At 41.9% G+C, this 24,875-nt stretch overlaps 1 protein-coding gene and 1 pseudogene across 1 annotated transcript in view; both read left to right on the top strand.

Annotated features, from left to right (window-relative positions):
- The window catches only part of GRAMD4 (GRAM domain containing 4), a 479,241-nt gene that overhangs the window by 41,025 nt on the left and 413,341 nt on the right, over positions 1-24,875 (top strand). The window lies entirely within an intron of this gene.
- The window catches only part of LOC138288388 (hippocalcin-like protein 1), a 31,994-nt pseudogene continuing 14,196 nt past the window's right edge, over positions 7,078-24,875 (top strand).

Genomic DNA, 24,875 nt, shown 5'->3' with positions numbered 1-24,875 from the left:
ATCACATGAAAACATAATTAAGCAAGGAAGGAGTGTGAACATTATTCCAAGATGAGAAGTAAGATGACTAAAAGAGTCCTAGGGTATACTTAGCTAACATTCAGTATATCGATTGGTTTGCCGTTTCTTAAAACATTACGGCAGCAAAGGCACACCCCTCCATTTTTCCTTGCAGTTGGCACATCTGTTATTTAGTGTCAAGAAATGTGCTGTAAGGCCTGTTAGAGTTAGTCTTGCGCTTGCAGTGTGTAGTATGTTTAGGCAAAAGGAAAGTAATGCTCTAAAAAGTGTTTTACTTAAAAAATGTCATTGTAATATTTATCGAACGTAAAAGAATATTTTGTTCAGGAACAGTCACATGGTTTTATAAGGTACAACAAGTTTGTGATTGGAAAAAGTCGGTTTGCGCGTGTTGTGAAGCAACATGACTTGTTTTTAACTTATTCGAAGTGTGACACTTTGATGGTGTGGACATGTACATCCATAAGCTCCAAGCGTGTTTTATGCAGGAAAATTACTTAACATAGTGGCTAATTTGTTTGGATGCTACTGAGAGAAAGTGATCTAACAATGTCTGCTAACCTCATGAAGGAAATCTACAAGTGATTCCAAATTAGGAGTAGTCCTGGAGCTCCTGGCTCATTGATTACCTATTATGCATTCTATTGTGACAAGTAGCACAGAAGTCTCTTTACAGCTGCCATTTATTGTTAAAATGTATCTGAAAACTCTGCAGTAGCAGCCTCATGGCAGAGCTCCCGTGGTGGTGTACTTGCTCATTGGTCCTTGCAATTGCTTCTTTGATGGGTTATTTGATGGTGTACGTGTGTGCCTGTCTATGTGACAGAAGCTGCTACTGGGTTTTTGCGCCTTGTCATCTCACTGCTTTGTTAAAGTGGCACCATTTGTCCTTTCTCGAGATGTCACCCCTCTTTCACAAATCATGTGGTTTGTCCTGATTCTTCCCTTTGCAGACTCTCTCTTAATTGAATAAAGAGCCTAGAGGAAGGTATTGTCATTGCAAGTATTAGGATTAGTATGGGCAGTGTGTGGCATATGCTAAGGATGGGAGTTTCCAACATTGTCTCAAGAGGGCTAGATATAGTCCATATTTTCTCAATATTCACACCTTTTAAATTTATTTGTTATGTAATCTGAACAATAGTTATCCCGAAATTCTGGCTTGGGTTATTGGATAGTCTTTGTACACCATTGATTTAGGGGTGTTTTGGGTCTACTGACAGTGGGTGAGATGTGCAGGACATGGCTGTTGCCTGGCTGGACGTGTGTGGGTGACCATGCAGGGTAAGGCTGTGGATGTGCTGTAGCTAAGAGGTCCACCTCCTGGGCTGAAAAGTACGTGGCTGTCCTTGACCTGTGTTTACCTTTGTGCCCAATCCACCTGTGGAGGACCAGTCAAATGGGAAAGGGGTGCAGTATGTTAGCCCCCTCTAGGCCCAGGCATTACTCTTGGTGAAAGGAAACACTTCCAGGGGTATTTCTATAACAATATATCCTTCTGTTGGTTACTGTAACTCGCCTTCAGACTATTCGAACTTTACATTTTGTGAGAGCCAAAGAAAGTTCGTCAAATATGAGATCCGGAGTGAATGCTCCCTGCATTTGACTTATGGGGCAAAGCTACTTTGTTTACTGGCTGACGCCAGCTTTTTGCTCTCTTGCTCATATCGGTGCCTCTTTCTGGTAGTAACTCTCTGTGCCGTTATCGTTGTTATGTTCATTCATTTAAATTCCACCTAATAAAATAATAAGGGCCAACTCTGGGCCAGAGAGGCTTGCAGAGGTAGAACGTGATTAAAACAGGCACAGATTTTCACCTGCAGAACTAGTCTTACAGTGGTTCAACTCTGATTGTGAAAAGGGCTGAAAAACGTCCTGCATCTTGCATGCAGAATTATTACGGTTGGGGGAAAAAACAAATCAGCAAAGCTTAGTTGACATTAATATCCATATGCGATTCAGAAAAGTATAATTTTCTTATTTTAAGAATGAACCACGTTGAGTCACATTGCACGATGGTCAGAAGGCTACACTTTGGGGTGATATGGAGTAAGGATTGCCTTCTGCACTGAAGTGGTTCTCTGCAGATGAATTCAGGGGAACTGGAGTCTTGATCTTGCCCTACGTTTCTGTCAGGGTGTTGTGCCTCATTGGATGGTTTCACTCTACATTTTTTTCTTTCCAATGCTTTTAACACCCATTACTTTGCCACAAGATTTCTAGAACCCTATGAGATATACAGCACTTTTTGTTTCTCACTGGAGGTACAGCAGCGATGCGCCCATTATGTTTAACTTTCAAAAGCTCTACTGCAATGATTAATTTGTGACATAGTACTAAAAAAGTAGTACTAAAAAATCTGTTTAAATCAAGGGTGCTGTTTTTCACAAGAATATTAGGAAATATAATTTTTACAATTAATCTTGAGTCTAGTCTCGTGTGAAATTGTTGCTTGAAGCATTTGATTCACTTAAGTTGGATCATGCTTCTTCTTTGTCAACCTCCAACACATCTCAAAATAGGTCAAATTCAGACCCTCAACTATTTTGGTGTTTTATATGAAAAAATTACACATGAATAGTTAATTTAAAAGATCATGTAATTACATTGTTGATGCACTGCACCATGCACGGCCACCATTATAATGTTGATTGAAGAACATGCTGCCTTCATAGGTTTTACCAACCTAGGCTCTTGCTGGTTTACCAGATTCACCACAGTGGGTCTTTTGCATGTAGTATTTTTGTACACTTGTGTGACGGGCCGGCGGGGTGTTGCCCGTCCACAACTCTGACTTGTGCTGGCGCTGCCAGGAATAACCCGGCTCTACAAGAAATGATAGCGAATCCACAAAGACTTCTGGCATCAAAGGAGGAGTCGGGAGGTTGCTGCGCGGGGGCGAGAACAGTTGAAAAGACGGCGGATGGCAGAGAAGGCGGCGGCTTGACCAGGAGCAGCGCGGGAAGACAGAATGGCAAAAGAAGACGGAATCCAGGAGGAGAGTGCTCGAACATCGTAGCAGAAACATCGGCGGGCCAGGAGGCGTAACGCGAGACTACCAGCCACGCTTCAGGAGAAGCGTGGCAAACTCAGGTGCTTCCTAGGACCGCTTAAGGGGAACCAGGACGGTTGGGTGGAGAGAAGGGGACTAGAAACCAAGGGGGAGTGTGGATGGCGAACGGGGGGAGCGGGAAGACAACCACATGAAAATAAAAGGGGTAGAAGGAGGACACATACAAAATCAGGAGCCAGAGACCAGTGGGCTGTAGATAGGACGTAGGAATACTGCCAAGTAAGACAAAAACAGACATAAAGGGCAGAAGGGTATAAAGGAAAGAAAGAGGAAAAGAACCCAGAGGGCCCAAAGACAGAGAGACAGCAAACTAACACAAGAAGAGTAAGAGAAGAGAAGAAACAAGAAAAGGACGACACAACAGGAAGGGTATACAGGAACTAAGACAGAAACAGAAGTCTATAACCCACGACAGAAAAGGTGCCAGTGGAAGACAAGTACAGAAAAAAGAAGTTGGAAAAGGAGAGAGAAAACCCCTTCAGAAGAAGAAAGACGAAAGAAAGCATGTAGGGAAAGAAAGAGCCAAAAGATAAAAGAAAAAGGAACTTACAGATATCTTATCTTGTTCTTTTCCCACATGCACTTCCTGGGAGCCCTGCAATAGAGAAAACCAAAGAAGAGGTGAAAGCCCAGTAGAAGGTAACCGAAGATGAAACAGCACAAGAAAGACACTCACATGTCACGCCAGATATTCCTAAATCTAATAATGCACACCTGAACTCAAACACCCCTTTCTCTTCGTGTCGTCATTGACCTACCCCGGTCACAATTGGTGTCAGAAGTGGGATTTCAAGAAATACCATCGACGACATGGAAGAGAAAGTGACACCGGCGGACATGATAGCCCAGCTGGCTGAAGGGCAACGCCACCTACAATTAGTCTGGGAACAACAACTCAAGGAAGACAAGGAGGAGTGAGAGGCACTGCAAACAGCACTGAAATGTCAAGCCACCATAATGGCCAACAACCAGTTGGTCGATTAGACGGCCATAGGAAAACTGACCAACACCATTGCACACACAATTGCACACACCAAAGTACACACCAAAGTACATCCCAACGTACCTAGCAGTGTGCTTCAGAAGTACCATGAACAAGAGGATCCCAACTCCTTTTTTACTAATTTTGAGAGGGTAGCAAGTACTGCTAACTGGCCTGAGGATAAATGGGGACAATACATAGCTCCCTTGCTCACTGGGCAATTACAAGCCACCTACCAGGCGGTAAACCCCGGAGGAACTCTTCCCTATGCAGAGGTGAAGAAGGCAATTCTTGAACGCATAGGATTAGATAGTGAAAGTTATAGGGCGAAGTTCAGACAGACGAAGTGGCAACATCCTGAGAATCCCCGCACGTTGAATTACCGGGTACACTATGCAGGGAGGGAAATGGTTACATCCCACGGAAACCACGAGAGAGGAGATGTTCGATACTACTATACTCGAACAGTATCCAGAAGCCCTTCCACCCAGCACACGGAATTGGGTCAGACAACACCCAGGGTTAACCAACCAGACTGCTATAGACCTTGCCTGTGCCTATCATCGGGCCCCGGATTTTCGCAGTATCTCCTCCAAACATCCAACTCCTCCCCCTGCTCGGCCAGGGCTAGCGAAGCCTATACACCCTCAACCCTTGACAGTACATAGCTCTGACCGGGCCCTCCCTACCGCCTCCGCGGCTCCGAGTCATCCAGCAACAGTGCCCCAGTGTTACCATTGTTCTGAATGGGGTCACATTGCCCGTAACTGTCCGTTAAAGAAAGACGCGGAGGAGCCAATGGAGATCGGAATGATGAAAGGTCGAGTGTTGTGGTCAGGTGGTAAGAGGCCTACCTATACTCTAAAGGTCTATCTGAATGTAAAGGAAAGGACAGCTCTAGTGGATTTCGGGTGTAGCCAAAGTGTGATTCGACAGAACTTGATGCTGCCTGGACAACGGACCCCGCAAAGCCAGGTTCTGATAGCCTGCGTACATGGAGCTCAACGGCCCTATCCAGTAGCTATGGTCCATCTCAATTGGAGAGGGGATGACGAGACAATCACTAAGGGGGTGAAACCAAACCTGGGTGAGGATCTTATCCTTGGTACGGACTATGTGAACTTTACCTCTCTCCTAGAAAAGGCTGGTCAAGAACATGTAAACGAATCTTGGTGGGACGAGGCACCCTTGGAGCAAGCGAGATTGAAGCAAGAACCCCACGAAACAAACTCAGCCGAAAACAGAAGAGAGAACGGGTACATCGAAACTCCTGTGACCTTGGGAACATAGGTCCCACTCTCCATACCGCCACGGTTTTTACAACCGCAGGGGATTTCAGGCAAGCACAGCATGAAGACACCAACCTGAAAAATGCCTGGCATCTGGCCTTACACCCGGACGGACAATCGGTAGGTCCCAAATTCACAATAGAAAACAATTTGTTATATAGAAGCACCTCCAACTCCAGGGGAAAAGCGTCTCAGTTTGCAGTGCCCCGAACACATAGACAACAGGTCCTGCACTTAGCACATGGGGATAATGAAGAATGACACATGGGGAGTGAAAAAACAGAGGCAGCGATATTACAGCTATTTTATTGGCCAGGGGTATTTGGGGATATTAGGAAACATTGTTCTGAATGCCCAAAGTGTCAACTCATTAATCCATCCCCTTATCGGGCAGCCCCTCTCCAACCTCTTCCTATTATAGAGACCCCTTTCACTAGGGTCGGGCTAGACATTGTAGGACCCCTGACGCTTTTGATATAAGGGCGCCAATACCTCCTTGTGTTGGTCGGCTATGCGACCCGGTATCCCGAGGCCATTCCTACCCCCAGTATGCATACGAAAACACTTGCACCGGCCATGATCGAGTTTTTTCCCCACATAGGGTTTCCAGAGGAAATCCTCACAGACCAGGGAACTCCGTTTATGTCAAGACTTATGTCCGAAGTATGTCATTCCCTAGGGGTCAAACAAATAAGAACCTCAGTATATCATCCCCAAACAGACGGATTAGTGTAACGATATAACAAGACTATTAAAACATTACTCCGCAAAAGCATTTCAGAAGCAGGGAAAGACTGGGAAAAGAAGCTACCATTGGTTCTCTGTGCCATACGCACACATGTCCAGGCTTCTACAGGGCTTAGCCCTTTTAAGCTGCTGTTTGGGAGGCAGCCCCGTACACTTCTAGAAATGTTGGGAGAACAATGGGAGGAATCAGAGGAAGAGGTCAAGGACATTTTAACATATACTAGAGAACTGAGGGAAAACCTTCGTACAGTATGGGAAGAAGCCCATACTGCGTTAAGAGAGGCCCAAAGTAACTAAAAGAGAATATACAATGCCAAAAGCTCCTTTCGTAGCCTGAGGGTGGGAGACAAAGCATTGGTATTGCTGCCCAGTTGTGAAAACAAATTACTAGCCCGATGGCAAGGACCCTATGAGGTAATAGAGCAGGTCAATCCTATCACATATAGACTCGCAATACCCCAGGGTACCGGCCGGGAACAGATATACCATATTAATCTGTTAAAGAAATGGTACGAACCCTTAGATAAACACCCGGCCTTTTATATTGCAAAAGAACCAGAGGAAGACATTCCCCTCCTCCCCCTCCCTGCTTGTTCACAGACTGATGGTTCTACCCCTCAAAAAAAAAAACACCCTTTCGGAAACTAACCTTACTCAACTTAACATCCTTGTCAAGAACAACCAAGACTTATTCTCAAAAACCCCGGGACGAACATCCTTAATACAACATTCTATTCGAACCAATACTGACACTATATCTCGACAACGTCCATACTGTGTCCCTGAGGCAAAAAAAAGTAATCATAGAGCGAGAAGTAGAATCTATGTTAGAAGCAGGCATCATAGAACCATCCACCAGTCCTTGGTGTTCCCCGGTGGTACTAGTACCAAAACCGGATGGAAGCACCAGATTCTGTGTTGACTTCAGACGCGTCAACGCCCTATTACAGTTTGACTCATACCCAATGCCTCGCATAGGCGAACTCCTAGATCGGTTAGGTGAAGCCCGCTATATGTCCACCCTAGATTTAACAAAAGGATATTGGCATATCCCCTTAAGACCAGAAGATAAGGAAAAGACCACATTTGCAACTCCCTCTGGTCTTTATCACTTCACGGTTCTTCCATTCGCACTACATGGAGCCCCGGCCACCTTTCAAAGACTTATAGACAAGATACTTAGACCCTACTACCAGTATGCGGCTCCCTATCTCGATGACATAGTAGTCTACAGCATGACATGGAAAGACCACCTAGAGCACTTAGAAAACATCCTACAGGCACTAAGGGAAGCCACCCTCACAGTTAACCCCGAGAAATGTAAATTGGGACACAGTCATTAAATACTTGGGATATATACTAGGAGAGGGACAAGTTAGACCACAGGTAGAGAAAATCCAGGCAATCACCCGTATACTCCATCCCGGCACAAAGAAAGATGCACGGGCATTTCTAGGACTCGTAGGATACTATTGTCGGTTCATACCTCAGTTCTCTGCTATAGCCGGGTCTCTTACAGACTTATTGAGAAAAGCATGTCCTAATATCTTACCCCCTCTCTCTGCTGTGGAAATACAGAGTTTTGAGACGTTAAAACACGCCTTAACATCCGGACCAATGTTAGGTTGTCCCGACTTCAATAAACCATTTGTGGTACAAACCGATGCCTCTGAAATGGGACTAGGGGCCGTACTGTCACAAGAACAAGAGGATGGGGCCCTACATCCCATTGTTTACATTAGTCGAAAACTCCTTCCTCGGGAACAACACTACCCCACCTTAGAAAAGGAATGTTTGGCTATCAAGTGGGCGGTGGAGTCCCTACGGTATTATTTGGCTGGAACAACATTTACGTTGGTGACTGACCATGCGCCTCTAACCTGGCTTGCCCAAAACAAGGACACCAATGCTCGCGTACTCCGGTAGTTCCTCTCACTCCAGCCTTTTTCCTTCCAGATACGTCATTCTCCGGACAACCTCATGACGAACGCTGATTACTTATCCCGGTATCCGGATTCGGAGCGCCTCTATCAGCCGCTCGCTAGGGGGAGTGTCTGTGACGGGCCGGCGCGGTGCGGCCTGTCCACAACTCCGACTTGTGCTGGCGCTGCCAGGAATAACCTGGCTCTACAAGAAATGATAGCGAATCCCCAAAGACTTACGGCATCAAAGGAGGAGCCGGGAGGTTGCTGCGCAGGGGCGAGAACAGTTGAAAAGACGGCGGACGGCAGAGAAGGCGGTGGCTTGACCAGGAGCAGCGCGGGAGGATGGAACGGCGAAAGAAGACTGAATCCAGGAGGAGAGTGCTCGAACATCGTAGCAGAAACATCGGCGGCCCAGGAGGTGTAACGTGAGACTACCAGCCACGCTTCAGGAGAAGCATGGCAAACTTAGGCGCGTCCTGGGACCGCTTAAGGGGAACCAGGGCGGTTGGGTGGGGAGAAGAGGACTAGAAACCAAGGGGGAGTGTGGAGGACGAACAGGGGGGAGCGGGAAGACAACCACGTGAAAATAAAAGGGGAAGAGGGAGGGCACATACAAAACCAGGAGCCAGAGACCCGAGGGCAGTAGATATGACGTAGGAACACTGCCAAGTAAGACAAAAACAGACATAAAGGGCAGAAGGGTATAAAGGAAAGAAAGAGGATAAGAACCCAGAGGGCCCAAAGACAGAGAGACACCAAACTAACACAAGAAGAGTAAGAGAGGAGAAGAACCAAGAAAAGGACACCACAACAGGAAGGGTATACAGGAAATAAGACAGAAACAGAAGTCTATAACCCACGACAGAAAAGGTGCCAGTGGAAGATAAGTACCGAGAAAAGAAGTTAGAAAAGAAGGAGAGAGAAAACCCATTCAGAACAAGAAAGAATAAAGAAAGGGTAGGGAAAGAAAGAGCCAAAAGATAAAAGAAAAAGTAACTTACAGATATCTTATCTTGTTCTTTTCCCACATGCACTTCCTGGTAGCCCTGCAATAGAGAAAACCAAAGAAGAGGTGAAAGCCCAGTAGAAGGAAACCGAAGATGAAACAGCACAAAAAAGACACTCACATGTCACGCCAGATATTCCTAAATCTAATAAAGCACACCTGAAGTCAAACACCCCTTTCTCTTCGTGTCGTCATTGACCTACCCCGCTCACAACTTGTTTTGTTGTATTTCTTCTTAAAACCATATACAGACAAATTCTCATCCATTGCGCATATCATATACCCAAGTAATATTGTTACACATGAATAACATTGTTACTCACTTTAGATTTGTACTGCAATTCTTAGCATTCGGTGCCTGGCTTCGATGATAGAAGTTACTTATATATTGTCCCCGCTGACTGTCCTTAACCTTTTCCTATGAGGGGTTAATAGTAGCATTTTGCACGTATTATTATTGAAAAATAAGGTTGTCTCCGATAGTTAAGTCACACAAATATGTGTTATAAAAGAAATGACATGAAAATAAGTGTGCAACTGGTGACACTTGGGAAATTAAAGGGGCTCTAGGCAGGAATTTTCGATCTGACTCTCATAGATTTAGCCCAAGGATGTTAATAAAACCTGCACTTGATCAGATTCTAAAATGTAATAACCTCATCGTTTATTACAAAATAGTATCATTACAGAAAGCAAAACGAATATACATCAAACAATTATCATAACTATAAGTATCTAATTATATTTGCAAAATAGACTGACCTCAGTCTGACTCACAAGAAAGCCCAAAAGGTCTCTGCGGATCTAACATCGCATAAAGATTTGGCTCTCCTCCAAAATAACATATTTTTATAATGTTTCAGTGATGGGAGGCACTCACATTCATGGCATGATATTAGGTAGAAGGGCTGGATTAAAAATGTTTTATTCATGAAAATATTTGTTCATACAGTACCATTAGTAACTCCCTCTTCTTAAAGCACCCTATTGGTTAACATTGTAAATATTTAATAAGGGAAATTAAGTCATGCATTAAGAAACGCACCGATTCTATAGCTTGTTCAACTACCAGCAGAGAGCACTGCTAAGCGACCTTGAACTTGTAACAAAAACACATTTTCCTCTCAGGAGAGTAGGACAAATTATTAAACATTTGTATTGAAAACAACACATTTTCTAGCAAATTAAAACGCACTAACACAAACTGACTGACGCACAGACAGTAAATGCAATGAAAACATACCACAGTGTTCATAATGTCAGCAGAGTAATAGAGAGTGACATGCTTATTTGTTTATTTATTGACTTGAGCGCGAACATCGCTGAATGTTTCTCGGGAATGGATACAGCTACTGTGATGTTAAGTACTTCAAACAGTCCTCTGCTGCGTCCAAGAATGAGGAGTGAGAGCGAACGAAGGCGCATCATGTGGAGATCCCTCTTGGAGGTTTGTATTCTGTCAGCCGGCCAGGAATTAAGACAGGTGATCTTGCACTCGACTGAAACTGTGTATCTGCCTTGGTGTAGGAACCCCACCGAGCCTTCTGAACTAACAGCCTCATTTGAAATACTACATAAGCCTGAGCTGAGCAAAGTAGGAAGAAGATGGGCCTGAAAAGGTACATACAGCAAGTAGAGCCAGTTCCACTCTGTGTCTGCAAGAGTTTTCATTGATTTCATTCATTTATTTTGTCCTTTCACTAATGCTACCAAAACCAGCACTGCCATAATCTTGGGGATGGGTGTTGACTGCATGCTAACCTCTACCTTTCAGACTAAGATCGAGTGAGCAGTAGCATGCATTGCGCAGATCTTTCTCACTTGTCCTTATTCAGTCCATCTTCTCACAATTCCCTTTCCCACTGATCTGCAGCACATGAACTGTTTCCAAGGCAAACAATGGCGTATTGAGGGCTCACATGATTAAATTTAATCCTTGGATTATGCATGTTTACTCTTGGAACCACAGAGGTTGCCACACCTAAATCAGGATTAATACTTTTTCCTCCTTGATAATAGGACCATTGCATCTGTCTCGTTGTTAGGAAACACCTCAAGATATACCTTAATCTCTCTACCTGAATTAATTCCATAATTCTTACATCGGACTTTGAAACTTTGTGTTCTATACATGCTAACCTACCTAATCTTATTTTAAAATGTACTAAGAACTGTTCCTACCTTGGTTATTGTCCTATCGTCTCAGTGTTATCTTGTTTAGTATAAAGTACTCCATTTAATTTTCTGGTGAAGTATCATAATGTCACTTTCGGGACAGGTGCACTGTATAAACTTGCTCAAAAAAATACAGTTAATTGCAAAGCAAAACTAGTAGCAGTTAGTTTAAAAACTGACCCTGTCCAACACCTGTATGTTTTATGAAAGTCGTTTTGCACAGGGAATTCCCTATTGTTGTAGCTGTCCTCTGTCTACTCTATATTAGGTCTCTCCTGTAAATGGAATGGTTATGATCCCACGAGCAAAGAGGAATGTGGACTCAAAAGACTAATCAGCAATCCTTCCTCACGCCTGTAAGAATGTGTGCCTAACAGTTTAAGCAGTCTATTATGTGACAGCACAACGGCACAGCATCAAAAGATATTATGGTTGCATTTATATAGTGCTTTATATCCCTAACACGTTGCTGAAGCTCATTTGTGGACTGGTAAGTGGAAGTGCTTTCAATGGAATAATGTTTGTCATGTGGTCTCAATGGGTAGTGTTTCTGTCTCATGCAGGAGCTCTTAGCAAACATAAATAAATGTTTGGTGACATGTCTGGTAATAATGGCTTTTCTTAGAGGGGTGCATGTAAGGAGAAGATCTAAATTGGTAACTTGGCACCACGTATGCCTGATATCTAATCCTGGCTTCACCACTTGACCACAGAAATGATGTGTTCCCTTTATTTATTTATTTATTTATATATATATATAGAGATATAGAGATAGATATAGATATAGATATATATCTATCTCTCTCTCTCTCTCTCTCTCTCTCTCTCTCTCTCATATATACCAAAATACTTAACTTTGCGTAAAAGTTTAATTGTTATTTTTGAGATTCACACCTAGATCAACCAGTATTTCACCATTACTCAGTTGCTACTACATGATCTTTCCTGGATCCTTTTGCCAGGAAAATAATTTCCCTGTGACTAATTACAGCATAGCAAACCTGAAGAGATGGAAGGAGAGTGTGAATTTATACTTGAGACTAGTCGACCTTAGGGCATCCTGTGTTTCTGACAAAAATATTTAATCTACTTAGGACTCAGTGCCATGTCACGTGTAAACAGCCTTAGCCTTTGATTACAAATTCGCTAATTTCTCTTGTGATCCACTATCATATTTGTAACTTCCTTTTGACTGTAAGATGTGTGGTAACTTACCCTAGAAGACAACGTCTTTCTTCTTGCCCAGATTCTTTGCCTTCATGCAAACAAATGATACACTGATTTCTCCATGTTGAATTGCTTGGCCTGTAATACGCCTCGTTTTTCATCGGATACCCCTCCATCTTCATCCTGGTTCTTCAATTCCACACTCTTCTTTGCATTGGATGTACATAAAGGATTCGGCTGCCTCAGGGGTATCAACTGATGCACCGGACATGCAATAGAGTAATTAGGGTCCTTACCTTCCCTGAAGGTAATGTTGATGCTATAATTAAAATAATTAAGGGGATTCAGACGTAGGACCTGCACTGTCTGAGTCTTCTTAAGACTTAGTCCAAGCCAAATCAAATACACATATATGAGACAAAGTTCTTTGTTAAACCTTGCAGGTTTATTCAAAATTAAAATCATTACTGGAGGCAAAATGTGATTAGTCAATAGCATTTCGAATAATGTCAGAGAATCAACATACGGTTACGTTTTTAAGAAAGCAGGCAGCCAGAACTAAGTATAAATCAAATTACAGTAACGCAGAGTCTGCTCAGTTTAAAAACCTAAAAAAGACTTGGTGCATAGCCCCAAAACAGTTTCTTTTATAGAGATTTAGACCGAAAGCCACACATTCAATGGCAACGTATCATACAATAAGGTTGAACTAGCAATGTACCTTTCTATTAGGCCAATGAGAATTTCAACACCTAGTGTACATTCAGTAAGATACACCTATAATACCTTCTGTACTGCATATTAATGAATAGTGTGCACAGAAAATGACGGAAATTACATGCTATTTAAATAATAGAGGAAAAACAATAACCCATTCAACTATTGAATGGTCTCAAAGACTCGAAGAAGGCACCTTAAAAGTTACTAAGACAGGAAAATCCTGAACATGGCTTCCATCATCGAAATACAACTTGATACAATTTATTAATACGGAGATCATCAACTAGTCTTCTGTTCTGGTGTTTTTCTGAAATGGAAAAGGACACAGTAGACATGCACTTGGAAAAAGCTTGTTCACATAAAATAAATATGCGCGTTTCTTTCTGCATATGTGAATAGATTACAGTGCAAGCTGGCTTCGGTTTACTCATGCTAACCTAAGGCTATCTGAATTAGGCATTCTTTTTCTAATAGAAACACTGTTAACAATAACATGGTGATACAGTTACTTTTCTTCTATGAATACGCTCTTTATAGAAAGCATTTTTTACTGTGTTAATATGGATTCCCCCTAGTTGTCTTAAGCTGACAATCTCCAACATTTAAAAAAAATCATGTTATGGTTTCATTGTGGTCAGTCAGTCACTTGTTTTGTAAACTCCTGTTTCACACAGCTTTGCATTCATGTTTGACACCATTGTTCTGTTCCTAGTCGAGCTGTTCACTAGTCTCATTGGATGAACTCAGTTTGTTATCTGGAGTGCAGCTTCCAGATCTACACCTCTGCAAAATGTAGTGGTATGTCATGTCATTGCAAGATATCTTTGCAATCCCTGTACCCTCCATTGCCACCTTCATCAGTTGCAGTGCAACAGACTCTGGCTTTATTAGCCCAAATGGAGACATAATTGTTGGTAATCCAAAGGTGTAAGGTATCAGACTGAACTGCAACACTTGCTCCGCTCATTCCTCTAAGCAATGAAAAGAAACCAGTCCTCCATTCGTATGGTTTTATGTTGTGCTCCATGGACAACTTAGTTGTTTCTTTGTACTTGTGATTGTTTAACCTATGTGGCTTGACTTGGGTGTTAAAATGCCATGTAGCTTGCCTCTGAAGAACACAACAAATGTCACTGGGCAGGCTGTTCCACAGAAAGGTGCCATGGCTGCAAATAATCTGTCCTATTTGCTTTTCTTTACATTTTTATGTGTAAATAGGTGGTTGTGTTGCAGCGGAGCAAAGTCGGTGGGAGGCCTGGAATTTTTAGATCTGGTGTTGTAGATATTTCAGTGCAGATCCTTGCTAGCATGAGTAAGTGAGACCAAGAAACTTAAAGTTGATTGTTGCTCATATGGGGACTTGTTGAAAGCATTTTAGTTGTTGTGCTACTTGTCATTGTTTTGTCCAGAGACAAGCTACTTGTCTCTTTGGAATGTTTTGCAGTTGTTTGATTTGTTATCTGAGAATTCCTGAGTATGGGGCATTTCATAGTCAAGAGGTGAGTTGACTAGAGCACCTATTACCATGGTCTAATTTTATGGGCTTATGAATAGTGGAGTTTTATAGGAATTTGAGTTGCATGCAATCCTACTTCACCACACTTCCTATGTGAGCTTAGTCTGTGATCAGCATCCCATATGCTGCCCAGGTTTGTTTTGTCGGTGGGGAGCACATTACATTTATTTATTAGAGGAAGTGGTGTGGCCTTAGGACAAAAATATATCTTCTGGCTCACTGATTTTGAGTCCCTTATGACACACCCATGTCCTGATGGCCTCCAGCACCTTGAATATAGTGGTAAATTAGTAGATAATCCTGATAAATATAGGTAGGTTTGTGTTTTTTCTGTGTGGAGGTGGTGGGCATGGAGGAGTTACATCCGGGAACCTAATGTTGCTAGCGAGTAACAAGAGAGAGAAGTGAGTTTCTTAAACATTCTAGCAGTTGACATGTTTTTGACTTAATTTCCTTTGAAATTGATCTGTATGGTGTATTGTTTGGATCCATTTTTTCAAAGTTGTCTCTGTTAAAGCAGAAATCTCAGCAATATTTTAGTAATGATAAACAAGATAGTGGATTTCACGCTTTAGGCCCATGAACTTTTTTTTTGCTGCTTTAGAGAAAACTTCAGACATAAAATCAATTACCAAACAATACAATATTAGGAAACCAACAAAGAACACACCATGATCAATGCCACCAAGAATAACCACACCAGTTTATTAAGAATATATAATGTTTCTTTCCCTATATTAACAAAGCTAAGGTCACGAATATTAATCTCAAAATCAATTGATACATGTAAAGAAACAACACAAGCTGATCAAAACTGCAAACAAATCTAAGCTTAATCAATGCAATGAGAATAATTATTTCAATAGAAAATACACAAATTAATAGCAATGTTATTTGAGCAAGAGAAATTGAATACATTGAATCAACAAAGAAAAATCTCAATGACTGTTATAAGTGTAATACCTTACTAATCACTGATTAGCATTAGCATGCTGTGCTTCATGCAAATGTTTTACTAACACAGATTTGGTAAACACTTAACTTTGGCACTATAAAAATAAGCAGCAGATTGGTACCTGTAAAACAAAAGACCAAGAATAAGACATTATGATATGACCATATTTACTTATCCTAATTGGAACAGAAAACAGCCTAGCTTCATCAAGGGGACAACAGCATCAGAAACAGAACATGGAAAGGGGAACATGGTTTAGAAGTTTGAACTATAACATGCCTAAACCATCAGACTATTAGTTCAGCATAGAACAGGTAAGTTAGACTCAGAAAATAACAAAATACCAAAAGGTCAATAGAATATCTGGCTAAAGAATAACTCCAAAATATGGCTAAAGTATAGTTCCTGAATGGCAAAGAATGGGTCCAAAGAATAATAGGCCCCAGAATGACTGTGTAGTCTTGTTATATCAAAAGACAATAAACGTTCTTTTGGACAAGAAAGTCGGGTGAAGAAAGAACAACCAATTACCAAGGCATTATATATCGACATTACATTCTAAGTTTCTTTTTCGACATTCACAAGACTCTGGTTGGTCACGTCTCAATCCACATATTCCCAAACTTATACAAAAGTACCCTCGTAGGTTTCTTCCATTCAGTTTCAATAGTTCTTTTGTCCGACATTACCGGCTATGTTGCAAACATTTAATAATAGTAGGAACAGGATGTAATGTTGTGAATTATTGTAAGAAAACAAGAGCTAGAAACATGTTGTTACATAAATGAATAGAGCTAGTCAGATGGCCGACATGAAGTCATAGGAGGGAGCACACTAGAAACATTTAATACATATAACATTGCACAGTGACCTTGCTCAGTTTCAGGCCCAGCAGAGAACAAAAAATACTCGTAATATTTCCGAAACTTAATTTTACAGAAGACAATTTAACTCCTAATATTACGCTAGTTTTTCACAGTTAGTTTTTGTGTAGGCCTCCTGTTCGATGGTGGCTAATTTAGCAAGCACATAATGCGCAATACATAAAATGTAACATATAATGATTTATATGTTGAAATATAAGTATGATTACGTATGAGGAAAATATTAGTACAAAATTTCTGCGCTCACAATCCCTCCTCTGATGGCTGTGTCCTCACACAAAAACCCCCAAATACATTTATTTATTTCAGTTCATATCTTAAAACCTAGGGCCATATGTACGAACACTTTTTCCCACAGACACAGAATGGGTAAAAACCTTTGCTACATCTGGCCCCTAGTTTCTTGCACATTTCTGTAAATGTTCTTTCTCCTCAAATTTTCCCCATATAATTTTTCCATTTGAAATTCTACCATCCTCTGATTCTTTTCAAATCTTCTTTTGATCATTTGAAACAATTTGTACATTCCCCAAATTCCAATTAGACAAAACACAATGGTTGAAATCCATTTCACTAATTTTAATATAATACCTTCCCCCAGGTTGCGAATCTAATTTCCCACTGATGCAATTCCCTTGCTAAGCCTTTTCCCAAATAATAGTTTTGGTTAACTCTTTTAGTTCCAATTCATGTTTTGTTAGATTGTTAATCAAGCTTCTGACTGCTTTGCTATCATCCGGTATGTAGGAACAACAGTGACGCGGACCTAGCAATTTACAAACTTCACCTTCTTTCACCAAAAGAATGTCTAATGCATGGCGGTTCTGAAGTCACAGCTCCAAATATGTTTCCTGCAATGCAAAGAAACTGATTATCGCTTGTGTCTAGATTGTAATTCTGTCAATTTAGTAAATTTACTCAAGTCATCAAGTTGATACATTTTCGGGAAGACTATTCCCAAATACAATGTGCCATACCATCCTCTAGGAAGATGGTAGTAAGCATTTTTCCCACAGATGTATTAGATGCCAGGCATTGTTGGATCCTGACCATTTTACATAAATGTCCATTTACTCTGAAACAAAAAACACATGCCTGCATTCACTCGATCCCACATATATTGTATCAAAATAAGATTGCGGCCTATATATACAAAATTTGCCTACATGTTGTGCATCTACAGCCTACTTCCCTTGTTTAGTGGTATCAGTATAAGCATGATCAGTTCCAGGCTTCGTTGAACCATTCCCTTATCTATCTTAGCCTTTATCGCCCTCCTTCTTTCCTCAGTGTTTTCTAAGAAACTCTTTTCAACAGGTACTAGTAAGCAGGTTAGATTATTACTGTGTGCATATTCCGTCCCAAATGTTAATGTAGGTTCGAAGAACCCTCTCACTAATACTGTCATTATCCCTGGCTACTTTACTCAAGTACCTAATTATATGGACAAAGGGAAACACAAGGTCGGGATTGGAATGAATACTCTCTTGATTATTAAACTTTGTTAGTAAAAGACTGCAAGTTCTGCCATAAGTTAATGACAGACTGTGATATGAAATTCCCTCCTCAGCAGATGTTGGAATCTGCGTACAGACATAGCAATTTCTCACATCCATAGTGTCAACATACACTTGCAATAAGCAATAGTAGACATTAGTAGAAACTTCTCTCTCTTCGCATAATTTTTTTCCATCTATTCTAAACTTATCTATGCTGAAAGAGTAGGAATTAATTCTAAAGGTGCAGTGGTATGTATAGCTATGGTATGGTTGGCTCCAGATCACTAATGCTTCGAACTGAGCTGCCTTCGGTGGAGGACTTAGACCATACATTACCAGTCTCAGATTCTCCAAAATTCTTGAATTAAGTTTTCCATTTTCAGGAAACACCAAACACCCTTCTTTCACTGTAATCTTAACCTAATGTTTTAGCCAAAGACAGGCTCTGGTACCTTTCTGTTAAATTAAAATGTATGCTGGATTATTTTCAGGTGGACACATTTCTCCCCGCCTAGCCGGAAACTACTCATCTACTCTAAGTCCTTGAAAAACTTCATTTTTATAAATTTATGTCAAAACTCAATAATCAGAAAGTGACTTTTAACACCACAATCATCTTTGTCTCCCTTTTCAACAAATTGCACTTCATGGTTGTCTACCAATCCGTGCGTGACCCTTCTCACTAACCAACCTATCACAGTGCAGCACAATATGACGTCACACTCACACACAGCTGCTGACAGTCTTGCGGCTTGTCCTACTAAACACAAGACTCAAAACGAATGCAAAGTTATAGCGAGCACTTCAACAAATAATCAAGAAACTAAAATCAATTTGTCTGTTTACTACAGGATGGGAAACCACAATCTCTTCAGGAACCTCATGGAAATTTTCACTGACAGCTTTACGCTCTTCCAGCTCGTTTGTTTTTCTCATTTCTCCAAAATCGCAAGCAAAACAAATTTGACCTGCAAATTTATTCTGAACTGATCAATAGATCTGTCCCGGTGCACATATGACTCGCCAAATCTCAGTTGAAAAGACCCTACACTCAGTTTTTAATTCACAAACTCGACTTGCCAACCTCGCCCGGTTGCCCTACCAAACAGACAAATACCACAAAACCACGTGTCTTAATACACTTTTAATATACTATTCCATACTGTTGAGTCTTAGACCTACCTGCGAGGTCCGTATATCATTTCCACAACCAACCGTGCGGCAAAGTTTTGAGCACCAAGCACCACATACATCTGAAGTTCGCTGACGCCCCTACTTTCACACTTCAGAGTACTCTGATTCCTTCTTTCACAACATTTGGAGTATGCCAACTCCACCAAATTAGCTAAAGCTGTGCAAGGGCATAATCTACTTCATTCTTCTTGACAATAGAACACTAAAAACACTCCCCATCAACATAGGCAAATTCCAAGGACAGGGGACAGTCACTTTGGGCATTTAGGGGCACATCTTCTCCATATTATACAACAATTAAAAAATAACAATAATCAAAACAATCAAATTGACTTACACAATCTCTGATGTCATTTAAAGAGACAACAAAACACCTATAAAGAGGTGAGAGGAAAAATCTCTCCTTGTCCAACCTCCCAATATATCTACCACTATCACAAAAGGGACAAGAAAACCAGTACGTCCACCGCCCCCATGGGCGGTTGACTACCAGTGTGAAAAACTGCCCTCACCCACTTATTGTGGCATGCTTCATCATTGGGCTTCTGCTAACACACTCCTACGTAGACCCAAGTTGGAGTGGAGCAGTAAGGGTGGAGAACAGAAAACACTGCGCAACAACACAAACCCCAACTGGGATCTGAACAAACAGAACATAAAACTATCTCCGGGTGTCCCCTTCCTCAATTTTATTGAAGTACCCCGTGGATAGGATTAAAATTGGACCCCTGGTCCTCTTCTATCCCTCTCCTTCCCCTTGCTCCTCTTCTCACCCTCTCTCTCATTCCTACGTCCTCTCGCTCCCTGCCCCCCTTTCTCCCTTGTCCCCCTTTCTCCCTCCCGCCCTCTATACCCCTCTCTTCCTCTCCCATTCCATAATGGGATAGAAGAGAGCAAAAGAGAGATTGTTGTAATGGTTTCTCTATGGAATGACTTGAAAGCAGCACACAAGCAAGATGTTTTGTTGGGATGTTATAGTTATCTTTTTATGCACGGCAGAAGAGTCACGTCTGGTCTACTGGTAAAGCTCTTGGACTGCGACTCAGTAAGTTGTAGGTTCCAATCCTGGTATCTCATGGCAGTATATCTGTTTATTTACTTGTGTTTTGAATGTTAAACATTTCTAGTGATGGAACATTTACATCTTTTTCTCATCAAAATATTTGGGCTGAATATCATAGATATGCTCTGGACAATGCACAGCAAGGAGCCACCTGCAGGTTAATGGTAAAGGTGCTGCACCCTCACATGGAAGGTTAAGAGTTCCAGTCTAGGTGTGTCAGTTGTCATTTCTCTGCTTTAAATTCTCTGCAGCTTCAAATATTTAAGGTACATACAGAATATCACTCTTTTAACTTGTCAAATACATTATTTTTTAAATTTGTCAGAACATTTCTGACTGTAAGTGACACAGTGTTGGATGGTTACAGAGGGTTGGCAGCACCAATTTCAGCCTGATGTATCACTATAGGATGTTTTGGAAGGAGAAATATGTCCTACGACCGATTTTCGTACACTACGTACTTTTTGACGAAATGCCAAAGGTTGGCCTCCCGCAGCATGCTTGTCACTTTTCTGGCAAAAATGTTGGCCAGAGATTATTTCTTACACAAAGATCAACTCTCAGAAATATCTTTTAAACTAATGTTGTAGGTGGCACTCTGTTTTGTTGTTTAAAAAGCCATACCTGAGCATCCTATAGCCCTGTTGCTGACTGAGAACCCCAGGCAGTGGCAGAACTCATATTGTCATGGCCTCCTGTCGGCACAATCTTCCTGCTTCTCAACATCCTGAAGAGGTACCAATGTTTTATAAAAAAAAAACTTAAATAAAATAACTACTGAGTACATTACTCAGTCTGCCCATGGCCAAATGGTTGCTAATATTGTAAAACCTAACTGCTCACCAGCATGTGCCCTGAAGGAAACCCAAAACCAGCAGATGACACATTGTTGAGATGGTTGTCAACACAAAGAGACCGTGTGAGTGTTTTATTAATGCCATGTAACATGGATCCTGTGTTACGAGCCAGCCATCTTGTGTCCCCGCTCCTCAGACATAAAGAAGTTGCTGATGGACTGTCCTCTCATAATGATTATGAAAGCGAGTGCTAGGGAGGTGTTTTTGACGGAGAGGATTATTTAAGCATACTCCCCTCCCCTTGCAATCAGCGAGCCTTCCTCCCTTGCATTAGCTCATTGGGTGCGCGAGGGTGCAGACCAGAAGAGCTTTGTCACCTTTTCAAGAGCACTTGCTTCAAAAGCCAGTAAATGCGGTTTTATTAAAAGCCTTAAGTTGTTGTGTTCCAATGTTAAACAATTAACATACATTTAACTTGTTTCAAGAAAGCAACGGCTAATACGCAGTTAGTTGTTGGTGTCTGAAACTATGGAATCTCTCGTTTCTACCTTGTTCATTACTTGCTTCTCGGCTGCTAAAACATTCAGATGCAGCTTCCATAGCACCCAGGCAGCATTTTACACTGCATTTCCTTCAAAGGCAAACTGAAACGATTGCTTACTGTCATCCCGGATTTCCAAATACGCGATTACTCTTGATTTGCTTCTATTAATTATGCACAATTGTAAATTTCCCTGCGTGTTCAGAAACCATTTTTAGGCCAAGGTTGTGAATTTTGTAACATAAAAAGCACCCTGCAACAAGATTCGATAATTTGTATTCTTTGAATATTGTTTCAATACAGAGCAGCTCTTTAAATGTCTAATCATTTTTTTAATCAGTGGGAGTTCTGGCAATGAGTTGTGTGGGGTTCGTTAATTGTACCCCGGATGGACCGTCTTTTTGACGAGGTCGTGAAATAGAAGTGAAGAAGGGAAAAAACCTGTAGTTTATCAGAAAATGATCATGAAGGTAGCTTTGGCTCGACCTCTAGTGCAGTTAAACCGCGAGCCGTTTATCAGTTATACTTCTGTATTAGTCCCCAGGACTGGGTTCTACTCCCGCCTGAGCTAGTGATTCATAACTGGGTCTCGCCGTTGACCTCTGCTGTCCTTTGCATTGTGTAATCTCTACACCATTTCATTAGGAACGATTGGTAATGATTTTCTCCTGGTTGTGTTAATGGCAGGATTAAAAATGGCTCCTGGGGAGATCGACACAATGGATCTATTTGTTGTGCCCCAGAGCGGAGCACCACAGAATATTGTGCTTTCAACTTGTGTTTGTAGGTTTATTCGAACCCTGCGGTGACGCACGCGATCTTTCAATTTACCTCTTCTATTGGAAAGGCTTAACTATTATTCTGTGTTTATATAATGTGAAGTGGCACTGATCTTTTATAATTGGGTTTGTTATAATGCCTAAATACTTTAGCCGATCACCCATGCACTTGTTTATTTGTTCCTATTCTAAACTAGAGAGCGCAGGGTTTGTTCCTTTACACTGAGCACATTCCACGTTGTTTAATGCTTGTTGTTTAGATAGAATAACTGTTTTGTGTATAGTTTTTACTGCGAGCACACATATGATTACGTTCTAAAATAGCAGAAATAATCCCACTGAAGGTGTGTTCATAAATGTTAATGTCCAGTCATACCGTACTTTTTAGGAAATTCTTGAGGTTATAAATGACATTTCAGCCAACAAAGCATTTCGTCCCACCACGGGGGTCCGTATTATTCATTTTTTGCCTCGGCGCCCTCGCCCTATTACCGACTAGGAAGCAGAGGCAAACATGCCCTTAAGAGGCGCACTGACCGGTCCCCCCAGGGTGTCACAATTTCACGATTAGCAAAAAAAGTTGGCACTTGTGCTACAATCCTGTTTTTTGCAAAAGCGCCCGCAAAAATTAGCATTCTAAATCAATTGAGGCTGATCCTCCTTTTATTGTCTCTGCTTTGTGCGGAGCCAATAATAGAAGGGTGGCAAGAGGTTAGCAGGCGGCAGAGGTGTTAGGTTCCTGTGCCTTTAAAATGCGAAGATCCTCCTCCTGTACTGACAGGTCCCCCAAACTCCTTCTGCCCTTTGTTTCCAGGAACTTGCTGCCACTTGAATATTCATTTTTTGCTGCTTATACAGTGCGAACTTGACACATATTTGAGAGCTTTAGATGAACTTCAGTTGCATTGAACACGTTTTGTTGGCACTGTGGGGGGGGGGGGGATAAATTGATGTGCCTAGAATTACATGATGTTAAGCCAAGGCCTGGCCTCAAACTGGGTTCCCCAAGTGCGGTCAGCAGCTCCTGCAATAATGACACATCCTCTCCCCTGGACTCTCAACCCCTCCGGTTCCTCCTCTCTCCTGTGGTAAACACTCCTACCCACCCCAACATCCCCAGGACACTTACGGCATCCCTCTCTGCACCCCCATTGCCCTCTTACTCCCGAGTCTCCAGTGTGCCCGTCACTACATTTGCTTTCTGCAGTTCTGTGCACTTTAGGAATAGGAGCTGCCTGATGCCCGAGAGAGCGGTTTTCAAATTTAAATATGAATTCTCTGGCATCAGATACCGTGCTGCTCCCTTGCCCTGTGCTGCTGGACACTCTGCCAAGTCACAAAAAGCGACTTGTCAGTCTGTCCAGTACTGACCAAGCGGTATTTTTGTGACAAGCACATGTTTTGCCTGCTGCAGAAAATGCCTCAAATTGTGGTGTTTGGAATGGCAAATTTTGCTTTTTTTTTTGCTCTGACTGATGGTATGCCACAAAATGTGGTGCACTGTCAGTACGCCCTCTCAGGGCAGCCCTCTGCAGAGACCCATGTAGTACCTTCAGACATCCACTTGCAGGCAGGTGCAGTCACTTACTGCACCCTCCTGCAGGGTGATCTCTAAAGTCTTCTATTAACCCCAAATAGTGAAACGATACAGAGGAACATCTTAGTGCTACTAAGTGTATCTCTGCCAAATTGCAGCTAACAAAGAAAGACTTTGGCAAAGCCAAAAGGTTTAGCATCGTCTGCCAGCCTTTTGGCTTTGTCAATACTTGTTTTGTCATGGTTTTTGCAAAACATTATTGGTGGAAAGCTGCTGTGCACTTATGATCTGAAAGAAAGCACTGGCCTAAAGGTGAAAAAAATATTAGGCCTCAAAAGCACATGCTGCCAAAGTAGTCCCTGGCAGCCGTCTAGTGTATGGATGTCCTGTGAAAGGGCAGAATGGTGTAACTCACATTGAAGTTAGCTAATGGCTGTGGGGTGAATCATTCCCCATGCTGTATGGTTTAGTGGGCAGATGTACAATGTGGATGACCCAGTATCAGACCAGACAATGAAGAGGGCTGGCTGAAAGCCCCTATAAGGTATTATATTATACTTAAAATGTCAGTAAAATAAAATGGTCTTGAAGAATTGGCAGTGTGTGTTGCCTTTTAACACCTATTGGATCTACCAGTGGCTTTGTCATGCTGCACTGCCTCCCGAACCTGTGCAGCATAGCTAAAGTTAAAAAAAAAAAAAAAAACTGCTCTGATGCAGCTCACTTCATTTGTTAGAGTACGTGCCTACAAAATGACACAGGTGTTTTTCAAATTATTATTTATTTTAAGTTGACAAGAAGAGATTGATAATGCACAAAAGAGTTTTTTCTTTTTTTTAAGTGAGGGGGAGTGAAGCAATGGGGGCGAAAGCAACACTGGGCAGGGGATGGGGATGCCGAAGCAACACGGAGGTTGGTGGGGGGGGTGGCAGGGAAACAACACAGGGGAGGGAGAGGGGGTGAAAGGGAATGCACTGTTGGAAGGGCAAAGCAACAACTGGGAGA

Source organism: Pleurodeles waltl, chromosome 4_1, assembly GCF_031143425.1.
Source record: "Pleurodeles waltl isolate 20211129_DDA chromosome 4_1, aPleWal1.hap1.20221129, whole genome shotgun sequence".
NCBI lineage: Eukaryota > Metazoa > Chordata > Amphibia > Caudata > Salamandridae > Pleurodeles > Pleurodeles waltl.
The sequence above is the reverse complement of the archived record's forward strand: the minus strand, read 5'-3'. Positions and strand labels throughout refer to the sequence as shown.